The following is a 17,941-nucleotide window of genomic DNA, read 5'->3' on the forward strand; positions in this document are numbered from 1 at the left end:
TTTGGTGGTACGCGGGCCTCTCACTGTTGTGGCCTCTCCCGTTGCGGAGCACAGGCTCCGGACTGCAGGCTCAGTGGCTATGGCTCACGAGCCCAGCTGCTCCATGGCATGTGGGATCTTCCCGGACCGGGGCACGAACCCACGTCCCCTGCATTGGCAGGTGGACCCTCAACCACTGCGCCACCAGGGAAGCCCTATTTTTTTAATGTTAATATTGCATTAATGGGATAAATTCCATCTGGTCTTGATACCATAAATTGTATTGCTAATATTTTATTAAGGATTTATGCAACTGTGTTCAGGAAGGATGTTGACCTCTAATTTTCTTTTCTTTTAATATATTTCTCTGGTTTTAATACTGGGATATATAGGGTTGAGAAATGTTTCCTTCTCCTCTACTCTCTGAAAGGGTTGCAGAAAGATTTGTATAATTTATTACTTAAATGTTTGATAAATTCACCAGTGATTCCAACCTGGACCAGAAGTTATTTTTGAGAGGGTTTATATTATGAATTCAATTTTTTCTCTTAGGTATGAAGCTAGTCAGAATTTTAATCTTCCAGTTTGGGTAATTTGTATCTTTCAAGAAATCCATTTATTTTATCTAAGTTGTCAAATTTATTGGCATAAAATTGGTCATAAAATCTCTTATCTTTACATGTCCATAGTATCTGTAGTGATGTCCTATCTTTTATTCCTGATATGGGAAGCAACATATATTAGAACACTTGATATTTTTCCAGAGCCTACCAACACTCTATTAGTTATATTTTCCAGTTTTTTCCCCACCCCACTTCAGTTTGGATAATTTCTCATAAAGTCTTTAAGTTAACTGATCTTTTCTTTTGAAATGTCTAATTTCCTAGTAATCCCATCCAGAATATTTTTTACTTCAGATTATTTTTTTTTCAGCTCTAAAAGTTTCATTTGGTTATTTTAAATCTTTCATTTTCCTCCTAATTATGTTAAATTTCTTTTAAATCCTTGAAATATATAAACATTCTTTCATTATACTTGGGTCTGTTTCTAGTGACTGATTTTTCTCACATGTCTAGCAGTTTTGGATTAGATGGTTGACATTATGAATGTTATATTGTTGAAGATCTGTATGTTATTCGCTATTAAAGATCTAGATAGGTTTTGTTTGTTTGGTAGGCATGTAACTTATTGTGGGTCACCCAAATTTTTTGAGGCTTATTTTTAAGCTCTATTAGGAAGGTTCTATAGTAGTCTGTAAAGATAGTTTAGCCCTATTAGGTTTACCTTTTTAAAACCTCTATTTAGTATTTGGCCACAGACTCAAGAGTTTCCTCCATGTGATTTTGGAATTTCCTTTTTATGTACTGCTTTCCTTTCTGGTGCTCTGCCTTTTAAATGCCAGCCATGTTGGCCTCCCCACACACTCATTACTCTGCTATATGCAACGTGCTCTGCTTAGATCATGCTTCCTTGCATTGCACTGGAAAGTGCCTCCAGCCAGAAAGCCAGGGTAATATTAGGGCTTGTTTTTCCTCCCATCTTAGTAATCACACACTTGGGCTGCTTGTTGTTCAATGCCTGTAAACAATTGTTTCATATTGTTGACCTGAAACAATTAGACTGTCAGATATTTTTCCAGCAAAGATGGCTTTATTCGAGATCAGCAGAGAATTGCAATTTGGGATCTGCAAATATGGTGAGCCACCTGCAAGCCCCCACATGACAAGGTTAAGGAGATTGATTTTGTAGAGAGAAAAAGGAAGTCGGGAGGGCTATAGTAAACAAGTAGTCCATGGATTTTCATTGGCTGAGTTTTTGCAAGTAAGGAGTCTTTCTTCTTCCTGTTAGGCTCTGCTCTTGTCACAGAGTGTGAGAGCTTCCCCTTCTGGTCTCCCAACTATTTAATTGAGGTTTCTGTTTATTAATTTTTTAGAATATTTAGTCCAGTTTTCCAATCATTTCCTATCAGGCAAATCTGGTAACAGTTGCTCCATCATGACTAGAGGTGAAAGTTAAAATTATCTTTTAGAAATACATACTTTTAATGACACTATTATGAGGGAAATAAAATAATTTATAAATCTGTATGTTCATTTGCATAAGTTTATTAATATGTACTCATAGAAAGGAGACAAGCATGTATATAAAAAAATAATGATTGTGGGGATTGGTAGTGAAATTTTTGTTGTCTTTAGTTTTATTTTGCAACTTTTCAATAGCCAATATGCCTTTATTTTTCAATTAGAAAGATGTTTTTTTTTTTACGGAAATGTAGTTGATTTACAGTTTTTTAGGTATACAGCAAAGCGATTCAGTTATATATAATTTTTCAGATTCTTTTCCATTATAGGTTATTACAAGATGTGGAATATAGTTCCCTGTGGTATACAGTAGGTCCTTGTTGTTTATCTGTTTTATACATGGTAGTTTGTATCTGTTAATCCCAAATTCCTAGTTTATTCCTCCCCCCCTTTCCATTTTGGTAGCCTTAAGTTTGTTTTCTATGTCTGTGAGTCTATTTCTGTTTTGTAAATAAGTTCATTTGTCTCATTATTTTAGATTCCACATATAAGTGATACCCTATGATATTTGTCTTTCTCTAACTTACTTCACTTAGTATGACAATCTCTAGAAAAATGTTATTTTAAAAGTTCTGTTTGATATAGAATATGGTATGGTCTTTCTGTATCATCCACTTTTTAGTAAGCATTATTGACATGACGTTAAATAAATAAATAGATGCTTATGAATTTCAATTATTAAATTTAGGGAGTTTTTCTCTACACGCCACATTTGAAAAGTTGGGTCATTGTTAATTTAAGACTTAATAATGGTCATGGACTTCAGAGTTGACAGGAACTTCAAAAGCTCGTCTGGTTCAATCTCTGTAAGTAACTGATGTTTTATGAAGTAAAGTGATTTCGTGGAGGTTTGATAGTTAGTTAATAGCAGAATCAGGGCTAATTTCCATTGTAGAGTTTTTTGATACTACTCCAAGCTGCGTACTTCTTTGAAGAGGTCTGGAGGTAACTTATAGGTTAATAGGCCATTACTAAATTAAAGATTTAGGGGTTCATTAGAATTAAGTAAGGAAGCAAGACTAGATGCTACTAGCTATCTACGATTGTAAAACTGGGATGAAAATTAAGATTTCTGTTGTTGAGACAAAATTGAAAACACTTCCAGCTAGAATAAGCATGCATTTTTATATTTACAGAGGCACACTTTGGGGGAGTATTTATCATAAATAGGGTTTTACTGTGTGAAAATGCACTCATATATATATTTATAACACATTAAATGACTCATTTGTAATTAACAGTATCAGTTTCACACATTTATGTGCAAATGTCATGGAAAGAGTACTTCTAAGTAAGTTAAACATCTGCAATATCGTTTGTATTAATAATTTGCTGAGGAAACCTTATCTTCAAATAGCATAAAATAGTAAGCTCTCGTTCAGCTCAGATCAAAATAAGACAAATTCTATATCAATTTATTCAGAATAAATGAGATATTTTTTAAGGGTAGTAGTGATTCATATTCTGGTGTACCCTTAATTCTCTGTGTAAGTCCCTCTTGTAGCTTCCACACTAAACTCAGCCAAATCAGACAAAAGTGGGCAAAGGTAGCCCGTTTGGGTCAATCACATTTTCACTCCACCAGCATTTCCACTTCATCAAGAATGCCACAGAATTCTTTTTCTTTTAAATTTATTTATTTATTTTTGGCTGCATTGGGTCTTTGTTGCTGCGTGCAGGCTTTCTCTAGTTGCAACGAGCGGGGGCTACTCTTCGTTGCGGTGCGCGGGCTTCTCTTTGCAGTAGCTTCTCTTGTTGCAGAGCACAGGCTCTCGGCACGCGGGCTTCAGTAGTTGCAGCACGTGGGCTCAGTAGTTGTGGCTCACAGGTTCTAGAGCGCAGGCTCAGTATTTGTGGCGCACAGGCTTAGTTGCTCCGTGGCATGTGGGATCTTCCCAGACCAGGGCTCAAACCCGTGTCCCCTGCATTGGCAGGTGGATTCTTAACCACTGCACCACCAAGGAAGTCCCAGAATTCTTGATGAAAGGAGGTAATAATTAGAATTGATTATTCATCTCATCTCAAGATGCAATCAGGATTAATCCTATTATTCTCTTCATCCAAAATTATTTTAATCTTCACAAGAAGCCCAAGATTCAGTCTTATCCTCAGACCCCTCCATTGTGCCTATGAGACACATTACTTTTCACGGGTAAAATCCCTATATGCTCATCACGATGGGTCTGTGAAAGTATCTTTACCTTCTTCTGCTAGAGCGTGGATACTCCCTGAGGATACTGATTCCACAGAAAATGATTCCTTTCCTTTCACACTCACATACAGTTGAGTTGGGGGAAGGGAGTTAGTGTTCTTATTCTTAGTCACTGCTTCTGGAAGGTTGCTTCTTCCTTTTTCCGCAAAATGCCCAGAGACTTTGAGTTTTCGTCACCTACTCCAGCCAGATTGTGCAGGGGCACAGGAGTGCCTGCACAGTAACTTCCAATCTGACGGGAACACCGGACCTCTTCTTGCTAAGCCAGAAGCCCTGGCTCAGGGATGCATCCTGTTGAGTGAGGTTCCTGTTTCTAAGGGGTTCAAAGGAACCATTCACTTCCAAGTTGACCTTCTGCATGGCAGTGTCTGTCCAGAGGGGGTGCTGGGGTGTTTGTTTTTTTCTAAAAAAAGAAAAAGAAAAACAAAAGCATCGTATGCTGCTGGTTCTGGCTTGTCATGCAGAGATGTCTGGGTCCCTCCCCCACTCTCCTCAAATCTTTTATGATCTGATTTATGGCTGCTCTCTCCAAAACTACCACTATCATAACCTTGGTGACTCTTCACCTCAGACTTTTCCTTCCGTGCTTATTATCCAACATCTGCACTGGTTCCACAATCTCCAGGCATTCCCCTGACTTCTACTGCCTGCGCTTCAAGCACATTCACTCCAGTATCTAAACTCCGAACAGGTTTGACTCTGCTGGGATTTCCAGGCCATTGACCATTCTTTACCTTATATCCTCTCTTCCTTCCTTACTCAGTTTAGATTCCGTGATCCATCAAAGAAATCACTCCTTAAAGCACATCTCTGATTATCTTACCCCTGTCTCTCTTTGTCCTACTTTCTGGTTGAAACGCCAACCCTGGCTAAAATTCAACTCTCTGTTTGTTCTTCACCTTCAGCCGAACAACTGAATATAACTGAAGAAAAACAAACTATGAGACTGATTAGTCTCACTTTCATATGATGACCACAAACCCTATAGAGGCCTTAGGGTTAATCGTGATCCTACTGCATTTTCTTAGTCCAGAGATTGGCCCTCTTCTAGGTGACTCTTTCCCTTTATCTCCAACCCAGCAACACCTCATCATATCTTCACATGTTCCACTTCTTATTTCAGGAGAAAACAGAAGCAATCTGATAAATTCATACACGTTCCCACCAATAAATATGTAATAAATATGTACACAGTTTACTCTTTACCTGCCTTTTCCCCCACACTTAACATTTAATGAACATCCAATGCTATGCTGGGCATCAGTGATACAAAAGTAAAAAAAACAGTATAAATTTATAAACAGTCTATAGTAGAGAAAAAGAGAAAACTGACATCTACTGAAATAAATGCAACTTGTGATTCATTCTAACAGTGAGACAAGGTACTTGGAAAGCCTAAGGAAAGAGATAACTAACTTAGCCTGAGGAAGGAAGGATCCTAAGAGGAACAAACATTTGGCAAAGGGCAGTTGATGAAGATGGTTATAGAATATAAAATCAGAGAAAACGGGATATAAAAAGGCATTCTATGTGCTTGTAAGGTTGATAGGGTCTCATGATATTTACCATAGTTGAGTCCAACTTTTCCACTTGTGTACTAGATCTTATCCCTTCACCTACTAAAGAGCTTCACAGATACAATTACCTCCATTTATCCTATATCATCCATTTTCCCCGATACACTGGATAATTCTCACAAGAACACAAAAATGTGATACATCTTATTTTAAACCCTTTAATATTACCGTGAGGCTGGGTAAAGGGAACACAGGATCTCTGTAATACTTTTGTAGCATCTTAGGCATCAACTGTCATTTCAAGATTAAAACTTAAAAATATAATAATCTTTCGCTTGACCCAAACCTATGTCTAGCGGCACCTTATTTATCTACTCCTTTTATAATAAATCTCCTATAAAGAACTGTGCATACTTACTGTTTCCACTGCTCCTTCAATTCTCCTGAACACACTCCAATGACTTTAGTCCCCACTACTCTGTTGAAACTGACTGTTAGTGTCTTCAATGGCCACGTTATTGCCAAAGTCAATCCATAATTCTCAGTCCTTATCCTATCCTGCCTTTCAGCCTCGTGTGACACAGCTGACCGCCATCTACAAACTCTGACATACTTTGGCTACCTGGACTTCAGAGATAGAGGAGCAACACTTTTTCTTTTTCTCCATCCTCTTCTCTTCGACTTATTTTGACTAAACTTTGAAGTGCCCAGGCCTCAATCCTCGGATCCCTTTCTCTCTCTCCCTTTCTCTCTCTCTCCCTTTCTCTCTCTCTCTCCCTTTCTCTCTCTCTCTCCCTTTCTCTCTCTCTCTCCCTTTCTCTCTTTCTCTCCCTTTCCCTCCCTCTCTCCCTCCCCCTCCCTCCCTCTCTGCCCACTCCCTCCCTCTCTCTCTCCCTCCCTCTCTCTCTCTCTCTCTCTCTCTCTCTCTCTCATCTCACCCATTTTCTTGACTTCCAGATTCACATCCCCAGTGTCACATTCTCCCCTACACTGCTGACTCTCATTTTTACCACCTACTCCACACTTCCACCTGTATGTCAAATAGACACCTCACAGTAAACATGTTGATGGGGCTCAGGACATGCTACCCCAAATAGGGCATCTTGACATATTAAATACCTTAAACCACAGGAATTTTCTAAAAGGCAGAAGCAGGAAGGGCACTCTGACCTGTTCCCCCCTCTCCTCTTCTCTGAAACAGGTCATGAAACTCCTATGTGAAAGATACCGTCCCTGTATCTGGAAGAGGGAACACATTCTTATCACCAGAGACAGGGAATCGCGGGCTGAAAAATCTTGCTTTCACAAGATTAGCAAACCTTGTTAAACTAACCTTCATCTTCCTAGCTACCACTTCACCACTTACTACCCCTCAACCAAATCCTTAGTCTTGTCAATTCTTCACAAATGGATTGTTTGTTTGGAAGGGATAAAAACTTCCTGCTGTGGTCACTTCTTCAGGTCTTCATTGTCTTGTGAAAACTCCCATATACATAAAAATTTAATACAATGTACATGCTTTTCTCCTGTGAATCTGTCTTTGTCAGTTTAATTTTCCGACCCAACCCAGACGCTTAGAGGGTCAAGGAAAGCTTTTCCTCCCCAACAATGTCTAGAGCAGAGCTCTTGATTCATCTGCTCCCTTACTTACACCCCCAAACCAGCTCTTCCCTCACTGTTCTCTACACAGGATGGAGCAGGGCCACTTACCAAGTTTGTCAAGCCCCAAATCCCAAAGGAGTCTTTAATTCAGATGTGCATCTCACCATCCATTCCATTCCATTAGGAAATCCTTTGTTCTCTGTCTTCTAGATGAATCCAGAATCAGCACACTTCTCACAGCCTGGGTCTAAGCCCTCAGCAGCTCTCTCCTGCACTGTCGCAGTAGCCTCCTGGCCAGTGGTCCCGCGGTCACCGCTGCTCCCATACAGGCTTTTCTACACAGTGTTCAGAGTGATACTTTAAACACTAAAGTCATGTCAATCATGATTTAATATCATATCAATCTTACGTTCCAAAACCTTCTAATGAAATCCCATGACACTTAGAATAAAATCCAAAACCTTTGTCATAGACTAAAAATACCTGCATAAAAGACTTTTCAGACCTAGTTAGCTGCCATGCCCCTTCTTTGCCTACATGCCTCAGTACTGTTGCTTAAACACAGTGGGAACCATTTTGCCTCAGAACCGTTGCATTTATTGTTTCCTCTGCATGGAGTGGTCCCTCCTCTCCTCCAGCCCTAATATCTGCATCATCTGTTTCACACATCCTTTTAGATCTTTGCCCAAATATAACCTTATTTGAGGTGGTCAGACCTTTTGGAACTGCTCTCTGTAAAAGATGATATCCTCCCAATCTGGGGTCCCTCTCTTTCTCTACTTTGCTTTATTTCCTTCAGATCACTGATCACAACCTAATATTTTCTCTATTTATTTGTTTCTTTATTGTCTTCATCCTCTATTAGAAAGTAAGCTGAATGGGGAATTTTTCTCTTCTGTTCACTGTACTACAGCTAATGCCTAGGCAGTGCTTAGCGTATAGTAGGTGCTCAAGAAGTATTTTTGGATGACTGATTCACTAATTGAATGAATAAATGAACTTTAAGGCCCAGCTCTACCAGGACACAGTTTACTCTTTACCTGCCTTTTCCGCCACACTTAACATTTAATGAACATCCAAATGCTATGCTGGGCATCAGTGATACAAAAGTAAAAAAAAAACAGTAAAAATTTATAAACAGTCTATAGTAGAGAAAATTGACATCTATTGAAATAAATGCAACTTGTGATTCATTCTCACAGTGAGACAAGGTACTTGGAAAGCCTAAGGAAAGAGATAACTAACTTAGCCTGAGGAAGGAAGGATCCTAAGAGGAACAAACATTTGGCAAAGGGCAGTTGATGAAGATGGTTATAGGATATAAAATCAGAGAAAACAGGATATAAAAAGGCATTCTACGTGCTTGTAAGGGTTGATAGGGTCTCATGATATTTACCATAGTTGGAAAAATAAAGTAAAATCAGTGCTGAAATCTAAGCAGCCAAATATAATTTGGTCTTTGGCCGATTTCTATCCTTTTATTCCTTCTTCATCTTTCTGCTTGTTATTTGCAGAGACTCGTTTTCAAGAGACCTAATTTGGGAAAATTGATTTTCAGAGTCAGAAAATTTCAAGGTCATTTGGAATAAAGACCTAAGAGACATATATATTTAGGATTCCCTTTACCTATAGGTATCTAAATACTGACTTTTTTTAGATGTCTGTGCTTCCTTAGGGTACCTCACTCTATGCTTTGCATTTTTTTATTTTTAATTGAAGTGTAGTTGATTTACAACATTATATTAGTTTCAGCTATACAGCATAGTGATTCAATATTTTTATAGATTATACTCCATTTAAAGTTATTACAAAATAATGACTGTATTCCCCCGTGCTGTACAGTATAGTCTTGTTGTTTATTTTGTACACAGTAGCTTGTATCTCTTAATCTCTTACCCCTATTTGCCCATCCCCTCTTCCCTCTCCTCCCTGGTATCAACTAATTTGTTTTCTTTATGTATCATTTTGTTATATACATTTGTTTGTTTTATTTTTTAGTTTCCATATGTAAGTGATGAAACAATATTTGTCTTCCTCTGACTTATTTCACTAAGCATAATACTCTCTGGGTCCATCAACGTTGTTGCAAAGGTCAAAATTTCTCCTGCCGTATAACAAAGTGAATCAGCTTTACATAAACATATTTCCCCATATCTGCTCCCTCTGCGTCTCCCTCCCACCCCCCCATCCCACCCCTCTAGGTGGTCACAAAGCACCAGCTGATCTCCCCATGCAATACAGCTGCTTCCCACTAGCTATGACTAATATTCCATTGTGTGTGCACATGTGTGTGTGTGTGTGTGTGTGTGTGTGTGTGTGTGTGCACCACATCTCCCTTATCCATTCATCTGTTAATGGACACTTGGGTTGCTTCCATATTTTGGCTATTGTAAACAATGCTGCTATGAACATTGGGGTGCATGTATGTTTTTGAATTAGTGTTTTTGTTTTTGGATATATACCCAGGAGTGGGATTGCTGGATCATATATATGCTAAAAATAAGGTGTTCTATAAAATATAAAGCTCTCTTAAAATTTTAATACTTAGCATGACACATAGTTAAAACAGTAATATTTAGTGAAGTGTGACAATATTCGGAAATATGAACCAAGGTTTTATACCTGTGTTTCCTTTTACTACTTAACCTTTCTCCAATTTGAGTACTCAGGCCATTAAGCTCTCAATGCCTTAGGGAAGAGATTTAATATAATACAAGTGGAGGGAAAAGGAGCCATCTCTACCTTTTTATTGCCGAAAGCAAAAGCCTCCAGGGGAGGTGTGGCCCAAACAACAGATTCAAAACACCTCTGAAAAACTCAGAGGAGGGTTCCCTGTCTAGAGACAAATTTTGCTTCTCCCAGATTGGTGTGGGAAGCTCGTTAGAAGGAAGCCAGGAGAGAGTAAACTGCTGGATTTGTGAGAAACTGCTCTCTCCATTTGGTGCGAGTCCAACACCCATTGCAGAAATGCAGAATCCTAGGTAGTTTTGCAGAGCCAACAGGAGCAGAAACTATGCCCCTACAGCCTGCTACAAAAGACAGAGCAAGGGCAGTCATACACACGCTCAAGGGTGACCTACAAGTTAATAGGGTGTTAATTCCACAGAATTCCCATGGCCAGTGTTATCTGGGAGCAAGAAAATGATGCTTATGCACTAAGGAGAGGCACCAAAATGGCAAGGGCAAAAGCCCACCAGGCCTTGAGGTTAGGAATGAGGGACAATGCAAGTCAGCCTTACAGCCTTAAAAGGGACAATACGAGTCCTGGATGAAGGACCAGAGGGCATGAGGATGTGACAGTGGATACATAATACAGTGGATAAGCAATTTTAAAACCAGTGAACAGATCAGACCTCCCCCACCCTCAACCTTTGATCTCCTCTTAAAGAACTAGAACCAAAATGAAAACTGAGGACAACTGAGGTTAAAAGTAGAAAGTGAATTCAGTGACAGAGAAGGAAAGGAAGTTCTACTTCGTATGCCTTTGAGTTGTGGGCTAAGAATTGGACTTGCGACATTTGTTTTCACACACACATACTGCCATAAGCAAATGTCTAAACGTTTACAAGTCGTGTCTGTTTGTTACAAATCCAAACATACAATCGTCTCTTACTTTGGGAATTGAGCACAAAGGATAGTAGGGATTTCCTCAACTTGGCTCATTCATTATCTTTTTAAATCTACATGTTCTTAGTGATATTTGAGAAACAGTCAATGTTTTTTGACAGAGAAACTCACAAGAGTGGATACAGGAATGCAAAGGGCCTCCGAATGTTTTCCTCTTAAATGAGTTTTAGGCATTTAATTTATGTGAAAATGGTATGAGATCAACTGAGAAGACAGGTCTAAGTTGCCATCATGAAAACAAAGTTTTTAAGTTCCCAGAGCTAAGATCCTACTTAAAATACAGACCATCGAAGATTGAAAGCATTTGTCAGGCTTTAGGAGAAACATATTTGAGTGTTAGAAGAGCTTTAGCATATTATTATTACTAACAATGCAGCATTTGAATGCTGATCTCAGAGAAGCCATCCACTTGGCAAACAAATCAGCAACTCCCGTCTCCAGAGCAGCTGAGATGAGTGTCAATTCCCTGACGAGGCAGATTAATTTCCCGTGAACACGTCATTAAAGCCAGCTCTGTATGCAACATGCAATGTCTCGGCAATCAAAGATCTGTGGTGTCCCGAATATGCAAGGGCAGCAGCTAAGATACAATTTACTCCTTACTGAAGGAAAAGTGATCACCCAGGCACAAAATCCTGTGGAAAAGAAAACATGCAGGATGGGGCCACCTGAGGTTTTGAGTCACTTGCTTTTATCGTATTTCTCGGGACTCGGTTGCTGTGTTTTGTATTTCCCTTGAGATTAGCTGTGACGGACCACTGGGGAGATTTGAAAGGTGTCCTCTAAGTATTTATGCAGAAAAGTATGGAAATGTCAAAAAAGTCAAATGGGTTTTATATGCTTCTTGCATGTTCTCATATAGTGCCTTAATTTAAAATAGCATCTACTGCACAGTATGCAATGTATTAACCAGCTGGAATCTATGGTCCTTGAGATTGAGAGAAAAGAGGCAACCACATGAAAATCGAGAATAATAGAAGCCTAGTGTGTTGCCCATCCAACAGAGAGCTAGCTGCCTGGGGATACTTTATCAGAGGAGTCCACGGAGCTCCATGACCACAGAGGAAGTCCCCGAAGAAAAGCCACACTGTGGCTCTCACTACATTTTGTGTCTTTCATGCAGAAGATCAAATTTGTTGCTGTGATTCAATGCACTCATTGCTCTGTCATTAGAAAAAGGGTTTCGGAGTAGCTCTTATACTTGAACTCTCTAATTCACTGTTATGTGATAATCTATAACTAAGTTATTGGGAAAAGGAGGGGCTCTAATTTATTGAATACCTGGTATAAGTCAGATCCCTTGCTAAATATTTGCACGTGTTAATTCCTTAAGCATCTGAAGTAGATATTACCTCCTGCTTACAGATAAGGAAAATGGGGTTAAGAATGTTGCTGGTCACAGAACCAAACAAATAACAATGCTGAGTCTCAAAGGCAGGTCTTTTGGACTCCAAAGTCCTTGTTTGTGCTACTGTGCCGCGTTCTCCCTTTTCTTAAAGACAGGGTAGTAGTAAATATAACCTTAACAGTAGAGACACCGAGTTGAGGGGAATATGTATACCTTGGGGTGCAGCGTTAGATGAGCTCCGTGGGAAATCAGACACATGCTCATCTCCCAGGAGCCCCACTGCCAGCATCCCCTGCCTGGTGGGTTGATATCTCTTGTCCAGATTGTTCAGAGGAGCTAATGTTATCCCTTGAGGGGGCCTCACAAGTTACCAGCTGAAAAAGGAACAGAAAACAAATCCACTGAACATTTAAACACAAAACTAACAGAGGAATAGGCATCAGCGGCTCTCTGTAAAAGGAAATTACACCAAACTAACCTCTGTCAGTTCGTGGAGTAGGTAAATAAAATGCAGATAAGGGAGAACAAGGGGTCCTAGTTGGAAATGGATTTGAGGCTTTCAAAAATCTGTCTCCAGTGAGAACCGTTGGGCAATAGAATTACCATAAGTCCTGCAGCCTATTTTGCCATGCCTAGGGAGCCTTAGCAAAGATGGAAGCCAGTGGAGAAAAGAAGGAGATACTTTATATCATGGAGAAATGTGAGTGGTATGGTATCCCAAGGATTAATGCTTGGAAAAACTTTAGTTTTAACATTGTATGCATAATTGTAAGGAATAAAAACTCCACATCGCACACAACAACAGATTCTAATTTGAAATACTAAGATAACAAGCTGGTAAATTTCTCCAAATCATGTGAATGGGCTGGAAGATGAGAGATGAATTCGAAGTAGTCAAGAATTAACTAGCATATATTCAGTCATTCACGTTTTAGGTTTGAGGCCAGACACGAGAAATAAACAAAAGGTTCCAGCAACAAATTAATTCATGACCCTTGGTTTGTAAGTGCAACATTGTGATCTGTGGTGCCAGATAATTTGAATAAAGTGGATAAAAGTTTCTTTCTCTAAAGGGTATAAAGTATAGATACAAACAAAGAACTATAATACAACATGGTAAGTATAAGGACAGATACACACAAAGAATGCTTAGCATAGGGCTTCTCTGCCGTAGTATTACTGGCATTTTAAGTTGGATAATTTTCAGTTGCTGGGGCGTGTCCTGTGCATTGTAGACGTTTAGCAGCATCCCTGGCCTCTGCACAACAGATGCCAGGGGCACTGCCTCCCTACCAAATTTTGACAGCCAAAAATGTCTCCAGACATCGCTAGACGTCACAAAGGAGGGATGTGAAATGGCTCTCCCTTGAGAACCTCTACTGCTTAGCAGTTTGCACAAGGGGCATCTAACTCAGCCCCGAGATGATGGTGGGGGAGGGGGCAATCCAGGGGGAAAGAGAGGGGTCGGAGGCTGGAGGAAGGCTTTTGGTGGTGATGCCTAAGCAAAGGTGTTGAGAGCGAGTAGGTGGTGGCCAGCCAGAGGGAAGACATACCAGATCAGAAGCATTCCTGAAAGCGGAAGGTAAAGAAAACTCCGGTTCCTCAGTTTGGAAATTCAATGTGCTCTGCTTTGTTGGACATTTATTGAGTGCCCGCCATATGCCAGGTGCTCAGAAGACAAAAGTTCAAACGAGCTCCCAGCCCAGTTAAGCGATCCCCAGTCTCAGCATCTCCCCACACTTGTGTATTGTAATATCGTGATTGTTTGTGGGGTTTGTCTTACACAATTTGTTACTAATACTTCATTTTAAAAAATGTTTGGTAGTGGTTTACTATTACCAATAAGTTATCCCTGGAGTGAAATCATTCTCATTCCCTGGCTTTCTGACATTTGTTTTGAGTGATGGGTAAAGGGGTGGTGTTCAAGGAAGGCTATCTTACTGGGAAACATGGTTCATCCTAAATTTGCCTCATTTATGATACAGCTCAGAGATGATTGCCCGAGTGCTTATTATTAGTTTTGGTGGACAAAAGCCTGAGATCTATTTAAATTAGGGGAGAGAGACAACTAAAACAGAGTGTGATAAAACGGAAATAGACTTGCAGACATATTATAGAAAACAAACTTATGGTTGCCAAAGGGGAAAGTTGCGGGGGGAGGGATAAATTAGGAGGTTGGGATTAACAGATACAAACTACTGTATATATAACAGATAAACAACAAGGACCTACTGTATAGCACAGGGAACTGTATTCAATGTCTTGTAATAACCTATAATGCAAAAGCATTCTGAAAAAGAATATATATAACTGAATCACTTTGCTGTACACCTGAAACTAATGCAACATTATAAATCAACTATACTTCAATAAAAATAATAATTAGTTAAAATAGAGTATGGGCAGAAGATCTAAATACACATTTCTTCAAAGGAGGCATACAGATGGCCAACAGGCACATGAAAACATGCTCAGCGTCGCTAATTATTAGAGAAATGCAAATCAAAACTACAATGAGGTACAACCTCACACCGGTCAGAATGGCCATCATTAAGAAGTGTACAAACAATAAATGCCGGAGAGGGTGTGGAGAGAAGGGAACCCTCCTACACTCTTGGGCGGAATGTAAATTGGTACAACCACTATGGAGAACAGTATAGAGTTCCTTAAAAAGCTAAAAATAGAGTGATCCAGCAACCCCACTCCTGGGCATATATCCACAGAAAGCCATAATTCGAAAATATACATGCACCCCTATGTTCACTGAAGCACTGAAGTTTACTGAAGCACTATTTACAGTAGCCAAGACGTGGAAGCAACCTAAATGTCTATCAACAGAGGAATGGATAAACAAGATGTGGTACATATAGACAATGGAATATTACTCAGCCATTAAAAAGAATGAAATAATGTCATTTACGGCAACATGGATGGACCTAGAGATTATCATACTAAGTGAAATAAGCCAGACAGAGAAAGACAAATACCATATGATATCACTTATATGTGGAATCTAAAAATGACAGAAATCAACTTATTTACAAAACAGAAATAGGGCTTCCCTGGTGGCGCAGTGGTTGAGAGTCTGCCTGGTGATGCAGGGGACACGGGTTCGTGCCCTGGTCCGGGAGGACCCACATGCCACGGAGCAGCTAGGCCCGTGAGCCATGGCCACTGAACCTGCACATCTGGAGCCTGTGCTCCGCAACAGGAGAGGCCACAGCAGTGAGAGGCCCGCGTACCGCAGAAAAACAAAAAAAACAAATAGACTCACTGACAGAGAAAACAAACTTATGGTTACCAAGGAGGAAAGGGAGTAGGGATAAACTGGGAATTTGGGATTAACATAGACACACTAGCATATATAAAATGGATAACCAACAAGGACCTACCATATAGCACAGGGAACTGTACTCAATATTTTGTAATAACCTATAAGGGAAAAGAATCTGAAAAAGAATATATATTATATATATATATACACACTTGTATAACTCAATATCATTTTGCTGTACACCTGAAACTAACACAAAGGTATAAACCAACTACACTCTAACAGAAAAAAACTTATACCCCACTAAAAAAAAAAGTGTGAAACTCACCCACATATTTTTGACAGTTTTTATCTTGTTTTTATCTCTTCTTTTGGTTTCTTTGTATCATCTTTCCTAGTTTTCCTTCTTCCCCTTCAACCATTTTCTATCTTAACCTCTCTTGGCATTTTCTGTGGTTCTGGTCTGTTTTCAGCACACGATTTTCTGAGAGCCCACTGTGTGAGGCTACTATTTCAGGCAGTTTTGGTGTTGTTCAGGGATGCCTGCATTTATGTATCGACATTAGTGGCTCAATAACTTGGGGGTGAGATGGAGACTATGAAAAATGTGTCTATTTAGTTTTGGTGGTGTTGCTGCCCCCCTCACATTCCCTGGGGTGATCTTGCGGCCACACTCAAAACCATGGCAGGAGGGAAGAGCTGCTGATGAGGGGCATATGCCTTAAGCTTCCAGCATATTGGGCAAAACAACAACAACAAAAGAGGTTTAGAATCCTGTTTTGAAATATGCTTCTAGAACAATCATCCAAACCTGTGGCTTCAAATACCACCTACACCTTGCTGACTGACTCTCTGACTCATCCAGACCTTCCTCCCAAGCCCCAGAACCATCTCTACATGCTCTGGGATGTCCCCCAGGTACCACTACAAACTGAGCACATCTGGAAATTCATATATTATTTATTACCCAAATCTCCTGTCTCCTCCTGCAGTTTCTACATCAGCTAAAGTCACAACCCTCCGTCTAGTACCTCAGCCAGAGATCTGCTCATCTGACATTCCACCCTCCGTTGTTCCTACTCGTCACTCACCGAGAGCTGAATATTCTATCTTCTTGATATATTTTCTGTCATCCTATCCCCTCTTTCTCTTTCTCATTGACTTATTTTTTAAAACTCCAGACTGCCTTTGCTCTTTTGGTCTTCTACATGGTTCTCATAGAACAGTCAGATCAAGTCACATCCCAGCTTAAAACCTTAAAATTCCGTTATTTCCCTATAGCTGTAAAATAAATTGATCCTTGCCACCCAAATCCTCTTACATTTTGTCATTCCTATCATATATCTGTCTGTCTTCAACGCCAAGACCACAAACCTAGCCCAAATCACTGTCATATCTTGCCTGGGCAAATAAAGTCTCGCTTTTGTTTTCTCTGTGGTCGTGCTTCTCTCTTCCTAATCTGTCCTCCACATGGTGCCCAATGTGATCATTTAAAAATATCATCCCTCTGTAAAACCCTTAATAGCTTCTCTGTGAACTAAGGACAAAATACAGTCTTTAACTTGCCCACAAGTCACTGCATGATACAGCCCCTCCCAGCCACCCAATCTGACCTGCGTTCCCTCTCCAGCTCCTCGGGATACTCCAGCCACAATGCTTCCCTTCAGGTCTGCAAATGTGCCTCTGGTTCCTCCTTTCCCCAGGGTCTTCCCACACACTGTTTTCTCTGCCTAAAATACTCTTCCCTCCACGTTTTCCCCAGCTAAGTCTTACTCATCCTTTGGGTATCATCAGACCAAATAACTTGTGGTTTTTCAAAAATGCTGGGCTATTTATGTCACCATTCCTTGCTATTTTTTTTTTTTTTCATTTGAAATAGTCTTTCTCCCACCCGACATCACATTACTCTGTCCTAAAGAACTTGGTTCATTAGGCGTTTTCTCATTTGGGAACACTTTCTGGAAACCTTAGGCTTATGGATATCCCTCCTCCGTCATCCTGGGGACTGGGACCTAACTCTACCTCGTTTCAATTAAAGTCTCCAGAGACATTTTTCTATATTGAATTCCTCCTTAGTCGTGCACATATTAACCAGCCACATTCATTCAGTAAATACTCCGGTAAGAACGCGGTGCCGACTTTCCTGGGAATTTAGTTTTAAAAGTTGGAACTTTGCTTTTATTGCTCAAATTTAGTGATTTTTTTTCCAGCGACCCATAGCACAAAAATCATAAGGACCACTTGCTTAATTGAACTTATATTTCCATCTCTTTGGAGTAAAATTAGTTTGGATGAATCTGA

General features: G+C 39.8%; 1 long non-coding RNA gene across 1 annotated transcript; it reads right to left on the reverse strand.

Moving 5' to 3' along the window:
- Positions 1-3,616: 3,616 nt before the first annotated feature.
- Positions 3,617-17,386, reverse strand: LOC132424991 (uncharacterized). Its single transcript, XR_009519319.1, has 3 exons — positions 17,254-17,386; positions 7,500-7,726; positions 3,617-4,675 (listed from the first exon to the last, which is right to left on the reverse strand). It is a non-coding gene; the product is annotated as an uncharacterized lncRNA (long non-coding RNA).
- Between the last annotated feature and the right edge of the window lie 555 nt (positions 17,387-17,941).

This window comes from Delphinus delphis, chromosome 1, assembly GCF_949987515.2.
Source record: "Delphinus delphis chromosome 1, mDelDel1.2, whole genome shotgun sequence".
NCBI classification, from domain to species: domain Eukaryota; kingdom Metazoa; phylum Chordata; class Mammalia; order Artiodactyla; family Delphinidae; genus Delphinus; species Delphinus delphis.